The sequence below is a fragment of the Bubalus bubalis genome, chromosome 12 (assembly GCF_019923935.1).
Source record: "Bubalus bubalis isolate 160015118507 breed Murrah chromosome 12, NDDB_SH_1, whole genome shotgun sequence".
Lineage (NCBI taxonomy): Eukaryota > Metazoa > Chordata > Mammalia > Artiodactyla > Bovidae > Bubalus > Bubalus bubalis.
In genome coordinates, this window is record NC_059168.1 from 81367843 (window position 1) to 81391014 (window position 23172).

Consider the following 23172-nt stretch of genomic DNA (forward strand, 5'->3'; position numbering starts at 1 on the left):
AAAGGGCTTAGGAGAGAATGGTTAGAAGAGAATGGTTTGATGAGAATGGTTTGAAGAGAATGGGTCAAGTCATATATTCTTGCAAATCAGAGAAAGAAGTAAGAATCAAAAGCAGAAATAAGTTTATAATGCAAATAACTAAAATTGCTTTTAAAATTTGCCTAATTATGCACTGTAGCTTCACGTTCAATATCTCATTCATGCTTCCAACTGATACACAGTTCAGTTCAGTTCAGTTTAGTCACTCAGCCGTGTCCAACTCTTTGTGACCCCATGGACTGCAGCATGCCAGGCCTCCCTATCCAGCACCAGCTCCCAGAGTCTATCCAAACTCATGTCCATTGAGTTGGTGATGCCATCCAACCATCTCATCCTTTGTCGTCCCCTTCTCCGCCTGCCCTCAATCTTTCCCAGCATCAGGGTCATTTCAAATGAGTCAGCTCTCTGCATCAGGTGGCCAAATTATTGGAGTTTCAGCTTCAACATCAGTCCTTCCAATGAACACCCAGGATTGATCTCCTTTAGGATGGACTGGTTGGATCATCTTGCAGTCCAAGAGACTCTCAAGAGTCTTCTCCAACACCACAGTTCAAAAGCATCAATTCTTCGGTGCTCAGCTTTCTTTACAATCCAACACTCACATCCATACATGACTACTGGAAAAACCATAGCTTTGACTAGATGGAACTTTGTTGCCAAAGTAATGTCTCTGCTTTTTAATATGCTGTCTGGGTTGGTCATAACATTCCTTCCAAGGAGTAAGCGTCTTTTAATTTCATGGCTGCAGTCACCATCTGCAGTGATTTTGGAGCCCAAAAGAATAAAGTCAGCCACTGTTTCCACTGTTTCCCATTTATTTGCCATGAAGTGATGGGACCGGATGCCATGATCTTAGTTTTCTGAATGTTGAGTTTTAAGCCAACTTTTTCACTCTCCTCTTTCACTTTCATCAAGAGGCTCTTTAGTTCTTCTTCACTTTCTGCCATAAGGGTGATGTCATCTGCATATCTGAGGTTATTGATATTTCTCCTGGCAATCTTGATTCCAGCTTGTGCTTCCTCCAGCCCAGTGTTTCTCATGATGTACTCTGCATATAAGTTAAATAAGCAGGGTGACAATATACAGCCTTGCTGCTGCTGCTGCTGTTAAGTTGCTTCAGTCGTGTCTAACTCTGTGTGACCCCATAGATGGCAGCGCACCAGACTTCTCCGTCCCTGGGATTCTCCAGGCAAGAATACTGGAGTGGGTTGCCAGTTCCTTCTCCAATGCACACATGCATGCTAAGTCGCTTCATTCGTGTCCGACTCTGTGAGACCCCATAGACAGCAGCCCACCAAGCTCCTCTGTCCACAGAACTCCCCAGGCAATAATACTGGAATGAGTTACCATTTCCTTCTCCATGTACAAACTTGACGTACTCCTTTTCCTATTTGGAACCAGTCTGATACTCAGTAGACACCCAGTCAATGTCAGTTGCATAAACGACTTTATGGTAAGTCCTATTGTTCTCATTTTATATACAAGGAAGAGACAAGGGAGAGGGAAGTTCTGCCCAAAGTCATGGTGCCATAAGTGCAGGAGAGCCCAGATTTAAACCTGACCTCTGCAAAACTCCTACAAGGCCCCAGGTCTCCCTGCCTCCAGATGTCTCTTTCCTTCCTTATTACCACTCTGTGCTTCATCGCTGGGGCTGCCTTTCTATTTCTGAACTAGGTAATTTTTCTCCATTCTTGACCATCGTTTGACACTATTTCTCCAGATCCTGAGAATTTATTGTTCCTTCTTCTTTTCTGGGGGACAGACGGATGGTGCTGTTTATAACCTTTTACCCATCTTGGAAGTCAATATCTGTATCGCCCACACTTGCCACACAAGAGGGCTTTACTTCATTTGGAATGTTCTTTACATTCAAAAGCAGGACTCTTCTTAGTAACTGACGGAAACCTAATGAGATCCTCATTCAACGGGAGACGATCTGAGACATTTTGCTGTTTTATTAACAGAAGTTTATAAATGGTTGGGAAAAATCTCTAAAGAAATACAAGACTGGATTGAATACTTCACTCATTCAATTGTCATTTATTGAGCATCACTTTTTTTTCATGTATCAGGAGTTCTTTGAGATTCTGAGAAGATATAAAGACCAATAAGACAGAGATCTGGAGGCAGAGTTCATAGACTCATCTGGAGGTGCATACAGTCTACATTCATCATTTGTGGATTCTGTATTTGCGAGTTTGCCTACTTGCTAACATCAAAATCACTACTACTCTCAGTGCTTTTGTGTCATTTGTCAACACACACCAAGCAACAAAAACTTGAGCCACCAATAAGCATGTTCCTAGTTGAGGTCAATTGAGAGAAAGCTCTACCTTCTTGATCATGGCACACTATAGACAAATGCCATGTTTTGTTGTCTATGTATTAATGGTACCATGTTTTCACATTTTTGTATTTTTCTGTTGATTTCACTGTCTGGTCCTCAAGCATTGTGATGAAGTACTGTCTGGTGTTCCTAAGTGCAAGAAGGTGGTGCTGTGCCTTAAGAAGAAAATGCCTGTGTTAGACAAGCTTCACTCAATCATGAGTTACAGTGCTGTTGACTGTGAGTTCAATGTTAATGAATCAACAGTATATATTAAATCGGTATTTTAAAGCAGATTTTGGGCTCCAAAATCGCTGCAGATGGTGACTGCAGCCATGAAATTAAAAGATGTGTCTTGGAAGGAAAGTTATGACAACCCTAGACAGAGTATTAAAAAGCAGAGACATCACTTTGCTGACAAAGGTCTGTCTAGTCAAAGCTATGGTTTTTCCAGTAGTCATGTATGGATGTGAGAGTTAGACCATAAAGAAGGCTGAACACCAAACAATTGATGCTTTCAAATCCTGGTGCTGGATAAGACTCTTGAGAGTTCATTGGACCATAAGGAGATCGAAACAGTCAATCCTAAAGGAGACCAACCCTGAATATTCATTGGAAAGACTAATGTTGAAGTGGAAGCTCCAATACTTTGGCCATCGATACAAAGAGCCAACTCATTGGAAAAGACCCTGAAACTGGGAAAGATTCAAGGCAAAAGTAGAAGGCCGAGGCCTAGGATGAGATGGTTAGATAGCATCACCGACTCAATGGACATGAATTTGAGCAAACTATGGGAGTTAGTGAAGGATGAAAATGTTATCACCAGAAGCTCACAGGAGCCTAATCTTGAATTTTTCCTAGGAGCAATGGTTCAATATTTGTTAGGTCAACGTTTGTGGTGATTTCATAGAACACAGTTACTGGGAATAACAAAAATCAACTACATATAAATTTATCAGATTCACACAACTTTTTGAGTGATATGATAAAGGTATGAATGCAATACTATGAAAGCCCACAAGAACGAACATTTGACTTGGCCCTGGAGAGTTGAAGGAAGCTTTTCAGATGGGTTGTTTTTGAACCAGGATGTTTAAAATGAATAGAAACTCAATAAATGGAGCAGGCTGAAAGGTCATTTAAGGGAGAGAACCATGTGCAAAGAAGGGGAGCCTGACACGCTGTGAATTAAAACATGATGATTTCAACCATCTTAAGTCATAGGCTCCAATTCAGCCACAGGCAATGATTTTCAGCCATTACCAAGTTTCTGTACATAGTTTGGGCTATGATTTTTCTTTTTTTTTCCTGCAACAAGGAAGTGTGCAGCGTGTCAGCTGTGAAAATTGGCTCAATATTCATAATCAAATAAATCTATTACGCTCCCTCTGAAGCCAGTGCCATGTTTCAGTAGAAACACTCAGTTACATAAAAGAACCCTGGACTGTAATGGGCAAGAAACTCCACCACCCTTGGAAGTCATTATCGTCATACTAGAGGGAAGGCGCGATACAATTCCTGTGGAACTAAGTGAAGTGGGAGGGCAAAATAAAGATTTCTCCCTGTGAAGTAGCAGGCAGAGAGCGCTGCAGGGGTTCATCCTCCAATCCAAGTTCTAATCTATGAATCAACGCCCCAAACACCAAGTCTGAAATGAGCACTTACTAAACGCCCAGTTAGTCAACGCACTAGGAGGAAAAACACACATACACACACAAAACTATTCTTTCTTTCATAGTTACAGAGCTGACATCAGCTCTCCCATCTATCTGCTGAGATAAGTTTTATTATTCTAATTTTAGAGATGACAAAACTGAAACTCCAAAGGATTAAGTAATATAGGTTCGTACAGCTAGTGAGTGACAGAATCAGAATGTATGCTCAGCTTTGACTCCAAATAAAGTGAAGGTTTTCTATGTGTTTCAGATAAGATCCTTGTCCTCAAGAAACTTGCATATGTGATGAAGCAAAGAGTGAGTGGATCAGACTGTCAACTTCACAGAAATTTAGAAGAAAGAAGTGTGAGCCTATAATCCACCATTGTCCTGAAGGCATCATTAGCCTTGGAACCAGTGGTCTTTGACAGCTGGAGATGGGGGAGTAAGTCATTGGAGGTGTATATATGTTTATACACACAATCAAAGTATCAGAGCAGAAATGACTTTGGAAGCACCAAGGGGAGCTATGCTGAGAAGTGAAGTGAAGTGAAATTTGCTCAGTCTTGTCCAACTCTTTACAACCCCATAGACTTAGTCCATGGAATTCTCCAGGCCAGAATACTGGAGTAGATAGCCTTTCCCTTCTCCAGGGGATCCTCCCGACCCAGGAATCAAACTGGGGTCTCCTGTGTTGCAGGCGGATTTTTTACCAACTGAGCTATGAGGGAAGCCCATGCTGAGAAGGGGAAATCTTATGTGTCCAGGGATTTAGAAGGAATGCTCCACCTGCCCTAGGATGAATCTCAGTGGATGGAGAGGAGCCCTGGGTGGGATCAGCTCTTGTTGCTTGGTCTCCACAGGGGATCACTTGCACCCATAACTTTCAATGTTACTGCTCACTCAACAAATATTTTTGGAGACCAGTTTATGCCAAGTATTGCTCTCAGCACTGGGGATGCTTCAGAGAATGTGTTTCCAAATGTCAGAGAGTAGAACTGGTCCATGGAGGGCAATGCAGAGCCCCTGGATGATGATGGCACTTCTCTCCTTGTCTTTCTCATCACTGTCTCCTTTTCTTCCTCCAAACTGCAGTCAGTCTCCTTATTTGAGGTTCCAGTCAAGGCTGCCCAGCCCATGGGAGTTCCCAGAATCAAGTATAGCCTTCTCAGGTTGATGTTCAGGGTCTCCATTCTCAGCCACACTTTCTCCAGCCCCTGACATTACAACCACACCAGACCTCTTTGTTCCTCTACCTGGAGGGACCTTATTTCCCTCTACCTTGACCTCGTTTCCTGCCTCCTGAAGTCTAGTCATCCTTCAAGGTTCAGCTTAAAAGAATCTGAACCCAATTTTCCCTAATCACAATGAACTCCTTGTCCTGAGCCCACATGAAAATACCTGTTTTAGCCTATTTTCTCTTCTGCCTTGCCATAAACTGGGCTGGCAATCAGTCTGTCTACTTCTCAGGCCAGGGGCATGTGTTAGGTCACCATCATTTGGTTTAGCACAGTTCCTGGCCCTTTGTCAAAGCTCAAGGTATCTCTTTAAAAAAATACATACATGACAAGGATGTCCGTGAAATTAGAACAGTCTGGTTTAAATTTAATTTAATTAAGGTTTATTTTAGAAAATGTATATTTTGAAGAAAGACCACTGAAATTTCATCTCAACCTACCTGCCCCCTCACTGACAGCTTAATTTCACTGTAATCTTTATTATAGTAACCTCTAAACTTGTTATTAGTATTACTGACGAAGTTGAAAGACCATTTCATCTGATTATTGTGTCTTAGGAAACACATAATTATTAAATTCCACACTAATAATTAGAAACCCTATTATTTCACAATGGGCTAGGCAACACCACGCAGGTAGCCCTCAATTACTGAAACAGAAGCCCTCTTTAAGTGTGTGGAAGTGAAATTTCATACATCAAATAGTCTCTTCTCACCAACTTCAGCTGTGTTATTAGATACAGACGAGTGTAAAGTAAGGAGTCCTCCCGTGGTCTGAAATGACAGTGTCGCGTGGGGTGAACGGTGTCTGTGGCTGGCTTGTCCTTGCCCTCCTCAGACCCTGACCAGGTTCACGGTGGATGGAATAAGTCAGAAACTTTGCTGTGTATGTGTACAGGGGTGGAGCAAGAAGGATTTTCCAGTAGAGCCACCCAAAGATAATACAGGTCTTTGCAGGGGTTGACAACATGGTCTGGTTCAAGTACAGACAACTTGACTGGCAAAAATAAAAAATGGAGACCTGTGCATTCTTATCCGAAGGTCCCCTACCAATAGGAAGACTATTTCATTCTAACTAGACTGTGCCTTCCTGGCCCCTGTCTGAATTCTTGCCAAAACTCAGAGCAGGAGCTCCCTCAAGAAGAAGAACTTGACCGAGGTCTCCTGAAGCTTTCTAACTCCAGAACTAGGACGGCCTGATGCGCCCAAACCACACATTCCTGGAGCAACTGCTGCAGCCCCCAGCACGTTCGCGGCCTGACCCCTTGTAGGGGTTTAATCAAGTTTCACCGATGCTCTGGCTGATTGACTGGGAAAGGAAGCAGGAGAGGCCTGTGCCTGCAGGAGGGCCCCCCCCAACAGGAGCTCTGACTCACAACCTGTTTGGCAACGAGCAGCCCTCTTTGGTTTCCTGAATCTCTCTCTCTTAATGGCAGATGTTTTAAAACAATGATCGTGACAATGACACTGTAATCCCCTACTTTCCCTTGCATCATAGGATTTTTTCAAGTGTTTTTGCAGACTTGCTCTGAAGGGTAATAACATTTTTTGGACTAAGCATTTGCAAAGACTTTTGAGGGTCCCTTCAGATAAGGGCAGCCCCCAGGGCTGGGGAATCTGTTAACAGTCCGTGCCGGGAGGGGCAGGGAGGAGAACTGGATTCAAAATCGAGGGTAATTTGGAAGGGAGTGGTTGAGGCTGGGATGGTCTGGCTGGGTGCATGGGCACACATTTGAAAGTGCGGCTAGAGATTAATCAAAAGACCGGTCCCCCGTCCTTTTTTTTTTAGAGAAATAGTTGGTATGGAGGAATTTCGTGTGTAGAAGTAGCAGGGGCAGATGCAGACTTCCCCTTGGAGGGCAAAGCCAGAGGCCAAGGCCGAAAAAAAGAGCAGGAATGACCGCGTGTGGAGGTGGTCAGCACTAAGGGTCTGGGAAGGGAACTCGGCCGGAAGACGGCGGGGGTGGGGCTCCCTGGGGGCCGGGGCGGGGCGGCCGCAGCGGGCGGGGCTGAGGGCGGGGCTCGGGGCGGGGCTCGGGGCCGGCTCGCAGGCTGCGGCGGCCGCGGGAGAGGCGTCCACAGCGGCGGCGGCTGGGGCAGAGGCGGACGGGCGGCGGAGCAGGGCGGCGGCGACTCGGGGTGAGCGCGGCGCGGGCGCGGCGGGGTTCGCGGCCGAGGGCCTGCAGGGACGCGGACTCCGGAGGCTCCCGGAGAACCCTGCCATCCTTCCCCAGCTCCCGACGCAGCCTTCGGGGAAGGGCGGGCGGGAGGGCGAGCCGAGGACCCAGTCCTTCTACCCCGTCTCCGGCGATCGCCGTCCAGATGTCCGGTTGGAGCCCTTTTGCCCTTCTGCGGAGCACAGCCTCGTGATTGTGCCCCGGATCATCTCTGTCGTCGCTCAACCGCTCAACATCTTTCCCCTTCAACCCCAGCGCCAGGTAGCTTGGGCTCCAAAGCCAATTCTTCCAGAAGACCCCCAACTCTGCTTCCCCGTTCCCACCACCAGAGACCCGGCTCCCCACCACTCCCTACCGCCCCCAGAGGCAGGGACGACCCCCGTTCCCTGGGGCCTGCACACCTGGAAGTTTGTGCTGCCACCTGCCAGGGAGATTATTTGCCAGCCAGACGGCCCGCAGCTGTGCGGGGACCCAGACCGCCTTGCCATCACCCTCCCCCTCCCCCGCTTAGAATCCCAGTCTGAAGAAAGGGACTTCACCGGATCCTTAGCTTTGGGAACAATTTGACCCACTTCCCAAAAGACTGGTCCCAAGCCAGCCAGGCTGTTTGGTGGCAACACCTGTCATGCCTGCCAGCCGAAGGACTGAAGAGCCTCTGTTATACCGGGCCAGAGGGTCCCTGCGTCCTTCTCCAGGCTCCCCTGATTTTGTGACCAGCGTTCCCAGAGACTGGGGCCACGAGCTTTTGTCATTTGCCGACCCCACCCCGGGTTCTCCAGAATTCCCCTCCCCTGTAGGGTCCAGGACTGATGGGCAACAGTACTGGCCCTGGCCTCCCCTCCCTTGACCCTGTTTCCCCCTCCGCTCCCCCCAGGGAACCCAAGGCAGAGTCCTGGAGCCTGTATGCAGGGCCTTGGTCTCCCTACCAGCCCTTTGGCCCTCCTTCCCTTCCCTGTTAGAAACTTTTCCCTTCTCTCCAGTCACCATCACTCTGGTTGGGCCCGGGGCCATCTGCACAGCGCCGTGTCCCCAGGGCACTGAAAGCTGGGCTGGGACCGTGGGCTGGGACGTGTGCTGGGCCAGTGCGAGGAGGGTGGCTGACAGCCAGGTCAGGCTGGGCATCTGGGCCCGAGTGTTGGTGTGGGGGGTGGGGACGGGCAAGGTTTAGGGTGGGCCATTGGCTTTCCCTGAGCACTGAAGGAGGTCCAAGAGCTTGCTTTGCTGTAGAGAGAGAAGGCAGAACAGGGGCTGTTTTTCCTGCGTGCTTCTGACTGTCTTGTGTTGCTATGGTGACAGTTTTGCCTCTCTTCCTTCTTCTGACTCTTCTGGGAGCTGGTTTTTATTGGTCTGTTGTCCTGTCTTTTATGGCTCTAATTTCTCCTTTCTATTTGCTCTGAAATAAACAGTCATAAACCTGGGCCCCAGGCCGGGGGACTGGCAGAATCTCACCTCCTCCTGGCCCCCAGGCTCCAGTGAGGGGAGGGTAGAGGAGAGAGGTAGAGACAGACCTGGCCACACCATCTCCTGCCCCCAGCTCTGGGATGGGGGCTGTGCATCACAGCCTGGGGCTCACAGTGGATAGCACCAGGGCCCCAGTGCTCATAATAGACCCAAATGTGATGCAGAAGCCCGGGATATTATTTCCTTTCATCTTCAAGGCAGTTCTGTGGTGTAGGGTCCGTCTCCACCTTGCAGATGACAAGACTAAGCTCAGAGTGAGCTATTTCCCTCAGGTCACTCTGCTTTCAGCACATAGTGGGCACTGAGCTTTTGTTGAATGGATGGAAAAGTGATGGAGCTGGTGGGCAAACACCCAGCTCACTCCCTGGCCACCCCTCAGGCTTCCAGGTACTGGTCCCAGGAGAGGGATAACAGAGCTCCCTAAACCTTTGTGCTGGGAGACTCGAGTGGGAAGGGTGTTCCCTAGTTTCTCTGGTAGACCCCTCCAGAGGCCCCTGCCAGAGAGCGACCTGTAAGGTCCTTTGTGAACCCTTGACTCTTCAGGTTGGGGGAGCTGAAGTTGGGAGGAGAGTCAAGCCACTTGGGACTTCCTGTTTTTACTTAGCACCCAGAAGCATTCGGTTTGCTTTTACTCTCAGAGCCGGGTGAGTCGGGGACACGGAGAGCTCAGGAGATCTTCCCAAGCCAACCCTGGGCGAGGAGTTCAGAGCTGTCCAGGCCATGGGTCACCAACTGTCAGCTGTCAGTGACACAGTCCCAGAGAAGCTGTCCCCCCTTTTATTTTTCCCTTCACCACACACTCTTTTCTTCCCCATCCTGCCCCCCCACCCTTTACTTTGCGGGTGCTCTTGGCCTGTTAGTAATGAGCTGGAAAAGCGTCATGGTGGCAGGAAAAAAACAGGGAGTCAGCAGCCCATTGTCAAATTCCAGCCCTGGGGCAGTCACTCATGTGGACCTCAGTTTTAACCTTTAAAATGGGGTTGATAGCATCTCTCCTCCTGGCCACAGTTGGCTTGTTTTTGGAGCTGGAATGCAGTAGCTTACAGGGAGTACATTTTTTTGCAAAATTGAAAGCCTGAGGGGCCCATCATGTCCTCTTCCTGTTGGGAGGTCTCCATGTTAGACACCCCCAAACCACTGCTCAGAGATGAAGAATTGATTTAAGAATAATTAAGCTGTGAAAGCTTAGGATCAGAGGTATTCTCCAGTCTGCAGGTCCAGACTCGATGCTGGATCAGTATGTTTCTTTAGTTATGCACCTTCTGTTAACTGAGCATATACTCTGTACCAAATATAGTTTGGGGAACTGGGGATTTTAAAAAGTGAACACTATTTCTGTTTTCAAAGAATGTAGTCTGAGGGTAAAGACAGACGTGAAAGGAGAGCCTTGCAATCCGTAGGAGAGATGGGTGATCAAGGAAAAGGTGGGGTGATGGGGACCCAGAGATGGTGACTTGACTTGGCCCCCGTGTTAGGGTGAATCATTCATCCTGTGCTTTGTGACTGAAACACAATTCTCTTACCTCTGCCCATGTGGCAAGCCCTCGGTCCGGCCCTCCCAGCCAGAGGGGATGGTTGCTGAGTCCCTCATTCAGCTCTGTGAGTAGTGTCAGGTTTGTGGCAGGGGCCAGTCCTGCCTTTCTTCCTGACTTTTGACTCATCCACTTACCGTAGCCTCTGGCTCCGAGTTCATCTTGGTCAAATCCTTTCTCCAAGGCTGCAGGAATTACCTGACAAGACAGCATGGTGACTGGAAAGAAAGTGGACTTTTGGAGTCAGCCATAAATTCAAACTCTCCTACTACTGTGTCCTAGGGGTGGGCTCCTGAAGAGCATCTGACCTCCCTGAGCCTTGGCTGTTGCACCTGTAAAATGGTAATAATGAGACTTGCCTTCTAGGAAGTGAAAGTGCATTTACAGGGTCTGGCCTGGTGCCCATCTCACACTTGCTGTTATTAAGTTATATTGATTAGAAAGGAGTTCTCAGTTACTGGCCCTCTGGGTCCTTTTAGAGCCACGGTGGGGAGCTTTTTGATCTAATTCTGGCCTTCAGAGATTCATTATCGGGGAAAGTTAAAAATCGCCCACACTCCTGTTCTAAGCACTGCTGGTTAATCTTTGAGTTCTCTCTCACCAGATAAACTATGCTGAGCAACGTGGTGTTTGATGTCCTCAAAAGGGAACAAATTTGAAACGGCAACAAACACCCTGGGTTTAAGAAACGTGTCACTATGAGAATACTTTGATGTAGTTCCACTGTTTCTTTTTGGTGTCAAGTTCCAAAAAAAAAAAAAAAAATCATTGCCATTGAGGAGATTACTGCATATGTTTTCTTCTAGAAGTTTTATGGTTTTAGGTCTTACATTCAGTCTATTTTTTGAGTTACTTTTTGTGTGCAGTGTAAGATAGTGGTCCAGTTTGGTTCTTTTGCACGTGGCTATCGTTTTCCCAACACGATTTATTGAAGAGACTGTCCTCTCTCCATTGTATACCCTGGCTCCTCTGTCAGACAACACTCTGAAATGAGTGCTTCACATTTTTATTCTGAGCCTGTTTAGTTTCCTTTTATTTTCTTAAGTTACACTACCTATGGAAATACATTTTCTCAAATCATCACTGCAACTCTGTGATATTAGTATTTATTGTGCCCTTTGGGCAGTGAAGGAAATTGGCAAAGGTCTCTGGCGCAGAGTCCAGCAACTAGTAAGTGGCAGGGCCAGAATTTAAAACTGGGTCCTACTTGCTCTTTGTGCCAAGGTACACAGCATTGTCATCTCCTAGGCTGGTGTGTCAGTGACCTAAAATAATTGTGTTTGGAGCATGGGAGCAGATTTTAACAGGGGTGGGACCGGTCAGGGCTGTAACTCGGACCCAGGCTCATAGTAAGTGTTTAGAGATTTTATTGGGGTTTTGCTCTCATCACAGCATTATCAAGGTCTTTGGCAGTTGGCTGAGGTGTCATTCCTAGAAGTGGTGAAGAGGAGAGGAGTTTGGCATGTGCAAGTTCAGAGAAAATTTTGATGATGCTTGAAATAGCTTCCTTTGCCTAAGAGTGGGTTACCGGTTTGTCATTGACATAAATTGAACTGATTTTCGGGCTGAACGTATGAATGGAAAGTATGACAGGTGCATCCCAGGGATAGGGGGACAGAAGCAAGAAGGTCAGAAAACCTGGGTCAGCGGCCCAACAAATACAGGGGTGGTTGGGATTCAGTCTATTGGTATAACTCATGGCTGGGAGATGGAGGTAGGAAAGTGATTACAGAATGGCCCCCTCCTGGCATTTCTTTCCTGGGTGATTTAGAAATTGAATTTCTTTGGCCCAAGGACCCCATTGTTCTGAAAACGGTGCCATGTTTGCCGGCAACATGCTTCCTGGTCCAGCTTAGCTCTGCTGACAGATCTGTTTCTATTTGCAATTATCTCAAGGCCTGAGCCTGGTGTCTGCTTGTTTAATGACTTCACTTTCTAATAAAAATTCTATATGGCATAGATAATTAGATCTTTAAAATGAAACTGGGGAAATGGGATGCCCCTGAAGAGTTGAATTGCAGTTTTATGATGGATCAAGCGTAAAAAATGGGATCATTCACTCATTCACTTAGCAAATGTGTATGAGACTGGTTCTTGCCCGGTGCTCTGCTAGACAGAACACAAGGATCAGGATGGTTTTGCCGCTGCCCTCAAGTAGTGCTCACTCCAGGAGAGGCAGGGGAGGAAACGCACACCTGAGATGGAGCTTGGAGAATGTCATAAAGAAAAGCAGTGCAAGGGGGTGGGGAGTGGGGAAGTGTCATTGTTTCAGCTCTTATTGCAACACAGTCCATTTTGCTCCCCATGGGTGTTGTCTGCAGTACAGCTCTATCACACCTGACACTGCAGGGAGAAGAAGCCTGGAAGAGAAAGGTTAAAGCCTGGATGGTGAACGACTCAGCTCTATTCCTAGCTTCCTGCATTGGGGAGGAGGAGCGGTTCTCTGTAGGAGACCCCCCCCCCCCATAGCTACAGTTTCCGGCTTCCCAGGTGGCTCAGTGGTAAAGAACCCGCCTGCCAATGCAGAAGCTGCAGGAGATGTGGGTTCGATCCCTGGGTCAGGAAGATCCCCTGGAGAAGGAAATGGCAAATCAGTCTAGTATTCTTGCCTGGAGAATCCCATGGTTGGAGGAGCCTGGCAGACTCAGGCTGCAGTCCTTGGGGTCTCAAGAGAGTCAGACGCTACAGAGTGACTGTGCAGGCAGGCATACAGCCATAGTTTCAGTTACCCATTCTCAACCTCAGTCTGAAAATAGTAAATGGAAAATTCCAAAACTAAGCAATTCATAAATTTTATGTTGGGCACCATTCTGAGGAGTGTGATGAAATCTAGCACCTTCCCGCTCAGTCCTACCTGCCATGTGAATCATCCCTTTGTCCAACATATTCCTCCTATTAATCACTTAGTACCCATCTCAGTTATCGGATAGACTCTGGTGGTATCGCATTACTGTTGTTCAAGAAAGTCTTATTTTACTTAATAATGGAACTAATGTGCAAGAGTAGCGATGCTGGCAATGTGGATGGGCCAAAAAAGGAAGTTGTAAAGTGTTTCCTTTCAGTGAAAAGGTGAAAATTCTCAACTTAATAAAGAAAGAAAAAAAAAAAAATCTTTGCTGAGGTTGGTAAGATCTAGAGTAAGAAATTCATGCTAGTCTGGCTGTCACACCTCAAACTGCAAAAGTCACAGCTACATGAAGAGTGTTTAGTTAAGATGGAAAAGGCATTGAATTTGTACAATAAGGTACTTTCATCAGAGAGAGGCCACATTTCCATAACTTTTATTACATCAGATTGTTATAATGGATCTGCTTTTTTATTAGTCATTGGTGTTCATCTCTGACTGTGACCAATTTATAAACTTTATCATTGGCACATGTGTATCGGAGAAATCATGGTATATATAGCATTCAGTACTATTTGTGGTTTCCACTGGCAGGCTTGGAACAGATGGATCCCCTGAGGATAAAGGAGACCACTGTACTTTCTGTTGGTAAAACAAGAGGGCTTATTTGGTGACTTAGAAGGGACCTTCCACATCTAGCCAATGATTTGAGCTTCTGTCCCAAAGTGATAGGTGAAAAAGCAAAGCCTGGCAGCCTTAGTCAGCAAGGTTTCAAAAACAGAGCTGGAGTGGAGAGAACCCTGGGTGTTTTCAAAGAACACAGAAATCTTGCTCTCCCTCATAGAAAGGGGGCCAAGTCTGATTGAACATCCTGATACATAGTTGAAGGTCAAGGCTGATGACAAAAGGGAGACACAGAAGGGCCCCAGGAGCTCAGTAGAGGTGGGAAGGACCCTTACCAGCTCACTCCCAAGTTCCAGAGTGTCCACCAACTGGAATGTGGAGGGTTGACCTCCACATTGTGACCACATTGAATGTGCTCTGTCCTCCATATTCCAGTCAGTAGAGGATGCTTTGGTTTCTGCAGATGCTCTCTGTTTTAAGTTAATAACCATTTTAAAATCATTTAGTCTGATGATTTCTGGATTTTGGAATGCATTAAAATGCATAATCGCTGTGGGACCTCAGAAAGAGTGACAAGCACACAACTGCCTCAACACACCATCAAACTCTCTTATCCCCAGTGTCATCCAAATTCAGGGTCTTCCAGTTGCAGTGATGAGGCCAAATCCCCTGATCCTGGAGTAAAGAAGCAGAGAAGACCCACTCAGAGCTGCCTGGGCTTTGGCAAGTTATTCCATCTCTCTTGAGTCTCGTGTTTCCCCAGTAAAACACAGGCAGCAGCAGTACCTTCTGAATAATGAGCATTTAATATCCATTTTTTTAGAGGACTTCCCTGGTGGCTCAAATGGTAAGAATCTGCCTGCAATGCAGGAGACCTGAGTTCAATCTCTGAGTTGGGAAGATCTCCTGGAGAAGGGAATGGCAACCCACTCCAGTATTCTTGCCTAGAGAAGCCCATGGACAGAGGATCCTTGTGGGCTGTGGTCCATGGGATCACAAAGAGCGACGGTCCATGGGGTCGCACGACTGAATGACTGACACTTCCACAAAGAGCTTTAGAAGCAGATATACCCATTCTATGGATGGGAAAACTGAGGTCCACAGGTGTTAGGAAACTTGCATAATGTCACATCATTCATTAGGAAGATTGCATAGCTGGTACCCGGAACCGTGTCTGTGTGCTTTCAAAGTGTGGCCTGTCTTTACCTTCCACCCTAGAAATGAGATGGTGCCAACACTTTGAGGTCCAGAGAGGTGAGATGGGCACATGGAAATTACCTGGGAGCATCCCAGGGCTGCAGCATGAGTGCGTCTGAAGTCCACAGACCTGGGTGGAATCCTCCTTTTCCCTTGGGCCGATCCCTTAAGCTTATTGAGTTTTCCAAGTTTTGAACTGAAGTTAATAATATTTGTGGCCCAGAAATATTGCAAAGAATACAGGCATACCTTGTTTTACTGCACTTCCCAGATATTGCTTTTTTTTTGACAGATTGAAAGTTTGTGGCAACTCTCAGTTAATCAAGTCTGTGCTGTTTTTCCAGCAGCATTTGCTCACTTCCTGTGTCCCTGTTACATCTTGGCAATTATGGCAATATTTCAAGCTTTTTCATTATTATTGAATTTGTTCTGGTCCCCTGTGATCAGTGATCTTTGATGTGACGGCTTCGACTGGCTGAAAGCTCAGATGATGGTTAGCGTTTTTTAGCAATAAAATTTAAATTTTGTCAACTAAGATATGTATATTTTTTAGATATAGTACTTTTGCACACTTAATAGTCTACAGTTTAGTGTAAACATAACATTTATATGCACTGGGAACTCAAAAATTTCAGGTGACTCACTTTCTGAGGTGGTCTGAAACCAAACCCACAGTATCTCTGAAGTGTGCCAGAAATAAACATGTCAGTCTTCATTTTGCCTGATCTTTTAAGAAAAGTGTGTTTGAAAAGTTCATCTACCTCCTTGGCTCCTCTTTACTTGTTGTTTTTGGTTGGAAACAGCAGGGAACTTCTTTCTCTAAAAGATGTGTTCCTGAATTGCCTTGGCAAAGCCACCCAAGTCCACTCTCCTGGACCTATGTTTCTAGCTCCTAAGCCTTTGTTTTATACTTTAAATGAACCTGACCATGTTCCTTACTGGAGTGTGACAAGGATAAGACTTCCAGCTGACATCCAGCATTACGCCCACTGTATGATCAGTCTTGCATCCTGTCCTTCCTTGATTTTGTAAATGCATATGAATTTTTTCCTTTAAGTGTTGAGGCTTCAAATCTGTGCCCTTGAGCACCTTCAGAAGTAAACAATGGAGCTGTAAGCTGTTTTCTTACATTCCCTTATTTGCAAGTCGAAAATCCAAAATCCTCTGAAAATGCAAAGTTTTTATTTTTTTTCATAACTCACGTGGGTGCAAAAGCTGGCTTGATGGTACATGAGACTATTTTTAGTTTGTATTTATCCCACTTGGAATGAATACGTTTTTCATCAGAAGAATGAATGCTCCAGACCCTGCTGGGGGTTCGTGTAACATGGTATCTGTACTCTATTACCTTTCTAAAATATGAAAAATTCTGAATTTGGCAGCACATCTGAGCAAAGGGTTTCAAAGAAGCGTTTATGAATCTCTCTTTCTGAAAGCCCGGAGGAACTCACAGGACTCTTGGTGTTGGGGAGACACCAGAGGGGTCCTCCAACATCTGCCTGATTCCAGATGCTGTAGTGACATGGTTTGTCGTGTGCTCATCAAAAGCCTTTGTGGCCAGTTTTCTATTTCCTCAATTTAAATAAGAGGATATAAATTAAATGACCAGGCCTGGCACAAAAACAAAACAAAATTAAAAAACAATGACAAAACCTTTTAAAGCACGGGTTCCAAAGTTTCATGGGGACCAAGTATTTTTTTAAAAATTCCATAGAACTAAAATTAAGCTGGGAATTTTTGGTCTAGAGTGGCTTATAATTATTTCATCATCGGCCTTGGGGGGAAGGTACGAGGGAATTTTTCAATCCTACTCATCCTTTTAGCCTTGTGAGGAGGAAGCAGGCCTTGGAGAGTGAGCAGGAGGAAGTCAAAAGGCCCGAGTAGGCGTGAGAAGGTCTCCATTCTTATCTTGGTTTCGCTCTTGATTTGTTGAGGGATTTGGCCTCCTTGCCTCCCTTCTCTGGGCCCTTGGAACTTCATTTCAAAGTCAACTAATTCTTTCTTTCTGAGAGTCTAGGAGTTGAAGCTGGGGTCCTCAAAGAGAGTAAAGAGCGTTGATCTGCCTCTTTGACTGCATCCTCCCAGCTTCCATCTGGCTCAAGGTGGACCGGAGGAGGCGAAAGGCTCTGCTTTGGTCTCCTCTGGGCCCGTCCTCTCCGCTTCTCTCACAACATGATCCTTTGATGGTGTGGCCTGGCTTGTGTGGGACTCACCTTGACCCCTGCACCTCCCTTGCTGCCTAGGGAGGGCTCACAGGATGTTTAACCCAGCCGTGCAGGTGACACTGCCCTGCTGGTGATGGTCAGCACCAGGGCTTGCTCTGCTTCACTGGGCTACTGTCGAGGCCATGCCGGGCACGAGTGAGGGGGTGTAAGAAAGGAGGGAGGGAGTTCCCTGTTGCAGAGCACAGGACCAGTGCAAGATCTGCCCAGGGAGACGGAGATGGAGTAGGTCCCTGCCATGGCCTGTGTGGGCAAGGGGTTGAAATGTAGAGCATTTAGGTAAAGGATGCTGGGGACCCGTCTAATTCCCTGTCCTTCTCTCCTTTCTCCCTTTCTTTCTTCCTTCCTACCTTCTCTTCCTTCTTTCTCACTTTCTTTCTCTTTGGAGTTTACACTTAAAGTACCATCATTCTGACTTTTGCCAGGTTGAAAGTTTCCTCCAGAGTCTGACATGGTTTAAAAACTTGGTGTTTCTGTCTCTCAGAGGCCCCACCCTGTTCAGCCAGGAGATACTCACTTGGCAGTAACTCATATTAGGAACTGGGGCCTTGAACTTGCACAGGGGGCTTTCCCCAATGGAGAAGTGATCTTGACTTTGGGGATCCTGAAGTCCTTCAGTTCACACGGACTGTGGGAGCCACTGGGCAGTTGTAAACATCATTGACACCAGGGCATACTGAGAGGAGGGCAGCCCTGGAGTGGCTGATCTTCATAAATTAATAAGGCCTGGGCTCTGGTGGATGAGCGTGTATGAGTGTGAGTGTATGCCTGGTATGTGGGTGTGTGAGGGCGCATGGTGTGTCATTGTGTGCATGGTATGTGCTGTGTATGCGAATGTGTGTAGATGTGTGTGTGTCAGTGTGAACACGTGTGAGTGCATGGATTTGGAGGTCCTTTCAGATCCCGGGAGATGCTGCCAAGACTTGGGTCTAGCTCCTTTGGACAAGGCTCCCCCTCAGTCTGACTCCTGGCCTTTGTGTAGCTCACGAATGGAACTGACCTCCCAGAGGGTCCCTGGGGCTGAGGGACCTCTGATATTTCAGGGACTAATGACCACTGAACAAAGTAATTCAGAGCTTAACTGGCAGGAAGCAACTAAATTATGTTTTCTTAGGGAGAAATATCTAATCTTTCAGCTTTGGAAACCCAGACTGCTGTCAAAGCTGATTTTATACATGTTTGAAAAGATGCACATTATTTGAGGATGCGACTTTAAAAATAAGAGAAAGGCCTAATACAGGTTTTAAAAATGAAGGACTAGAGAAAATAGAAAGCAATACATCCAGTGTTATTTAGCAATCGGTTGGGGGAAGGTAGGAAAAAATTGTGAAAGCAAAAAGGAAGAGAAGCAGAAAGAGAAACGGAAGAGAAACTGAGCTGCCTTTGCCCTGTGATAGGCGGTGGGCCCGTCTCCTGGTCCAGATTCTTCTGGGCCAAACCCAGACTGAGCTGAGAGAGTCAGGAGGCTAGAGGCGAAGGTGGGGGAGGAACACTGGGAGAAGTGGGTAGAGGATCCTTGCAGAGTTTGCTTCTACGCTTCCAAGGATCAGGAAGACATCTGGGGTGATGGAGAGTGCCCTGTCCAGGGAGTCCCCTAGGAGCCAAGGTCTCCCACTGACCCAGCTGCTGCTGCTGCTGCTGCTGCTGCTGCTAAGTCACTTCAGTAGTGTCCAACTCTGTGTGACCCCAAGACGGCAGCCCATCAGGCTCCCCCATCCCTGGGATTCTCCAGGCAAGAACACTGGAGTGGGTTGCCATTTCCTTCTCCAACGCGTGAAAGTGAAAAGTGAAAGGGAAGTCGCTCAGTCGTGTCCGACTCTTCGTGACCCCATGGACTGCAGCCTACCAGGCTCCTCCGCCCATGGAATTTTCCAGGCAAGAGTACTGGAGTGGGGTGCCATTGCCTTCTCCAACTGACCCAGCTAACCTTCTGTAACCATCTGTCTCTCACTGTCCCTCGGTTCCTCAGCCTGCAGCTGCTGAGAACGTTCTTCTCCATGGGTGCAAATTGCAGGCTTGCTCCCATGGGACTGGGGGCGAGAGTGTCAACATCTGTGGGTGGGAATGAGATGCTCTATGCATCTCCTCCATCTTCCCTCCCTTTGAACCACCTGTCTGAAGGCCCTTTCCCCCCTGTCCACTCTGTAACCCCCTAGTAAGGCTGTGGGCTGTGCGAATATATCTGTTCCACCTCAAATTCAGGAAATGATTTGAATACCTCATATCAGCTAAAATAGCAGCAGTGAGCTTGCTATTTCATCGTATATATGCATGAGTTATTTTTTTCTACATAGTTATTTACAGGTTAACCTATACCAACATGGCCCTAATGTTTCGAAGTCTACCACATTTTAAATTATATTTGTAACAGTGAGTTGTGATCTTTAACATGCCTTTAATACCCATCAGTTCTATTTTGCTAGTCTATCTGTATACATTCCTCACCCTACAGACAACCTTGCAAGGTAGATATATTTCTGTCTCTTTTACAGATAAAGACTGAAACTAAGACAGTTTTAAAAACTTGCTTTAAGACATAGGATTGAAAGTGGGGCACCAGGATTTGGATTCAAGACTGTCTGGCTCTCAGAGTCCTACTCTTTCCCACACCACATACTTCATACTGCTTCCAGGCCACAATTTTATTTTTTTCTTAGGAAAATCAAATCTTTTTTTTTTTTTTCCTGACATGGTTCTACTTAAGCCTCAGAAAATGCAATCATAGCTGGAGTTCTTCGTCTCTTTCCAGTGGAGTCCCATGGTGCTCCCTACCTTAATGTAAACTTCATGCAAATAATATATTTCCATATAACAAACTTTTGCCATGCATGTGTCAAGTTCTAGAAACTTGCCTATGTCATTTAATGGGAGAAGATGTTGTGACTTTATTTTACAGAGGTCAAAACTAAGTCTCAGAGAGATGCAGTTATTTATTTTATTATTTATTTTGTGGCTTGCTTTGTGAGTTAACATTTTAGAGTATGGCTTTGTAGGGGGCTTGGGATTTTTCCTTTGGCTGAGGACTGAAGTACCCCATGTTGAATCATGAAATGGAGCCCCAACTGACCCACCCATCTCTCAACCTCGTTGTCTCTGTCTGCTGCGGTCAGAACCCAGTCTGGTGGTTGTGAAGAAAGACCTGGTTCCTCTTGTCTTTCCCCATCTTGCATCAGCCTGCACCATCCTTGCCCATTTGAGCTGGCCCCAATTCCTGTTCTAGTTTCATGGCTCATCACTGACTTGCCAATATTATGCATTAGCTTCATATTATGGAAGGGATCATGGTGCTATATTTACCCAAGATTGCACATGAGTTACATATGCTCTTTCCTTTCCTGAACAGGTTCTCAAAGATTCACTTCCGGTTTTACATTTACCTAAAATTCATCCACCCATCCATCATCCATCCATCCATCATCCATCCACTTATTCAACAAAAGCTTATTGAGTACCCACAGTGAGTCAGGTACTTCTTTAGGTCAGTACCTGGAGAGTCAACAGTGAACCAAACAGCCAAACCCCCTGCTTCATGGAGCTTACAATCAATCAGGGAAAAATGGACCATAAATAATACAACCAAGTAAAACAGAGGATGATGTTAGATGGTTGCAAGTTGATGAAGGAACCTGAAGCAGAGATAGGTGTACACAATGAGGGGTCAGTGGGGAAAGTTTGAGGGAAAAGAGTTGCTATTTTAAGTTGGATGGTCAAGGAACATCTCAGAGAGGGTGATGCTTCAGGGAAGACCTGCAGAGAATGAGAGGGTGAACTACACAGCTCACTTAGAGAAACATGTTCCAGGCAGAGAGTCAAAACCTCAGAACACAGGGCAAGTGCAGGACTTTAAAACCTGGAGTGTGTGATGCTGGCTTGGCGATGGAACAGCACAGAGGCCAGGGCTGTGGTTGAGTGGACAAGAGACAAGTGGGCAGGTTGGGAGGTTGGGGAGACAGCCAAGGGCTGGCCAGCAACTTCAGAGCTTCTCCTTCCAACTGAGAACCTTTGCTGTCTTTTTACAGCCTGCTTTCCCCACCCTGGCCTGTGCACCCTGGAGGGAAGGCACCTAGCCCCAGGCCTGGGCTGGAAGGAGAGTGCAGCATTGATGATAATTGTGTGCATTTTTTTCTCTTTGTATTTTTTTTTCAGTTTTGATTTTTTAATTGACATATAGTTGACATACAGTGTTGTATTACTTTCTGCTGTACAGCAAAGTGATTCAACCATACATATATATATGCATTCTTTTTTATATATTCCTTTCCTTTTTCTAAAAGCCAAGAATGCTAATGAAAAGTTTATTTGCGATTCTTTGGGTAACATGGGAATTTTGAATGCATGCCGCTTCTGAACTCCCAATTAGTGAGTTCCTTTTTGGACAACCATCAAAGAGTTGCCAGGGAAAGAAAGAAGGGGCAGGAAAAAGCTGGAAGTGGAAACTGTGGCGAGGAGAGTGTTAACTGGAGTCGAGAGGAAGAGCACTTCACCAGAAAGTCCCGGGATTAGTGGGGCTGCCCAGATCTCTGCTGGGGACCAGTGTTTACAGAGAGTGACCGCAGGCTAAGCAAGGAGCTCTTGAGAAAGCCTCAGAGTGAAACCCTCAGAGCGTGTCGGGAGTCCAGCCAGGACTTTCCACTCATCACTTTGCTGACTCAGAGGGACCTGGAAGGCCTTGTCTCTGGAGACCTTTCAGGAAAGAAAAGAGCATTCTCCCTGGTAGGGAGTTTCCCTTGCAGAGCTCCACGCTGGTCTCTGAGGGGCCTGGGCTGCTTCTGAGGTAGAGAAAGAACACCTAGGAAATCAGCTAAAACAGGGGTGAGAAGAGGGCTGAGCAGAAGCTTTGGGTCTCCCATGGCATGTCAAGGTCAGGGACCTCCCCTCCACTGGCAGCTCCTTCATGAGTGTGTGTGCTAAGTCACTTCAGTTGTGTCCAACTCTCAGCAACCCTATGGACTGTAGCCCACCAGGCTCCTCTGTCCATGGGATTCTCCAGACAAGAATACTGGAGTGGGTGGTCATGCCCCCCTCCAGAGGATCTTCCCGATACAAGGATTGAACCCGCATCTCTTAGATCTCCTGCATTGGCAGGTGGGGTCTTTACCACTAGCACCACCTGGGAAGCCCTCCCACTTTCATATCTGCTCCTAATTTAAATCTTGCATCTTCAGGATCCTTGTAGGACAAAGTTGTCCCAACTCAGCAGTTGGTCCAAGTCACTCACTAGGGTTGGATTCTTGGGGGATAGGGTTGCAATTCGTGGATATTGAGGCTGGAGGATGTTCTGAAATCATTTGGAAGCTGTTATGGCCTTTCAACAAGGCAGTGATGAGAGAGGGTTTCCAGCCAGATGTGTGTGTGTGTCCAGGTGTGTATGACATAGTTGGAAATGACTGAGTGTTCATTCACGAGGGATGCTGGGGGGAGTGATTTTTTCCCCACTGGCGTGTCAGAGGATGGGTTGGTTTAAAAATTAAAAAAAAGAAAAAGCAAAGATTTTTCTTGTTATTTGGATGTCTTATTCTTATTCAGCAACTCTTTTTGGACATTGGGCTATGCTCAGGCATCAAACCAGGTGCTCACGTAGCCACAGCATATCAACACATTCCTTATGAGCCTTGCTAGAGAAAACATACTTCAAAACACATGGGATAAGACCCTTTGCATGACCTGGCTTCAAATGCATGTTGCAGAGGTATAAAGGTGGGGAAATAAAAAGTCACTGTATCTGATATTAAAGGGCTGGGGATTTACTTCTGTACCTGCCAGTGATCCGTGTAAAGTGAGTGACAGCCTTTCAGAGCCTTCATCTCCTCACCCACTGGCGGACTTGATCTTCAGCTTTCCCTCCCAGGGATATTAG

At 46.4% G+C, this 23172-nt stretch overlaps 1 protein-coding gene across 2 annotated transcripts in view; it reads left to right on the plus strand.

Moving 5' to 3' along the window:
- The first annotated feature begins 7286 nt into the window (after window positions 1-7286).
- Window positions 7287-23172, plus strand: part of CYRIA (CYFIP related Rac1 interactor A) — a 102804-nt gene continuing 86918 nt past the window's right edge. Inside the window, exon 1 of one of the 2 annotated variants that reach the window (XM_025261536.3) lies at window positions 7287-7396. The gene's annotated coding sequence lies outside the window, so the exon portion shown is untranslated. Of the gene's footprint in view, window positions 7397-7539; window positions 7696-23172 lie in introns of those variants that run through there. The other variant, XM_044926226.2, reaches the window with a different exon arrangement.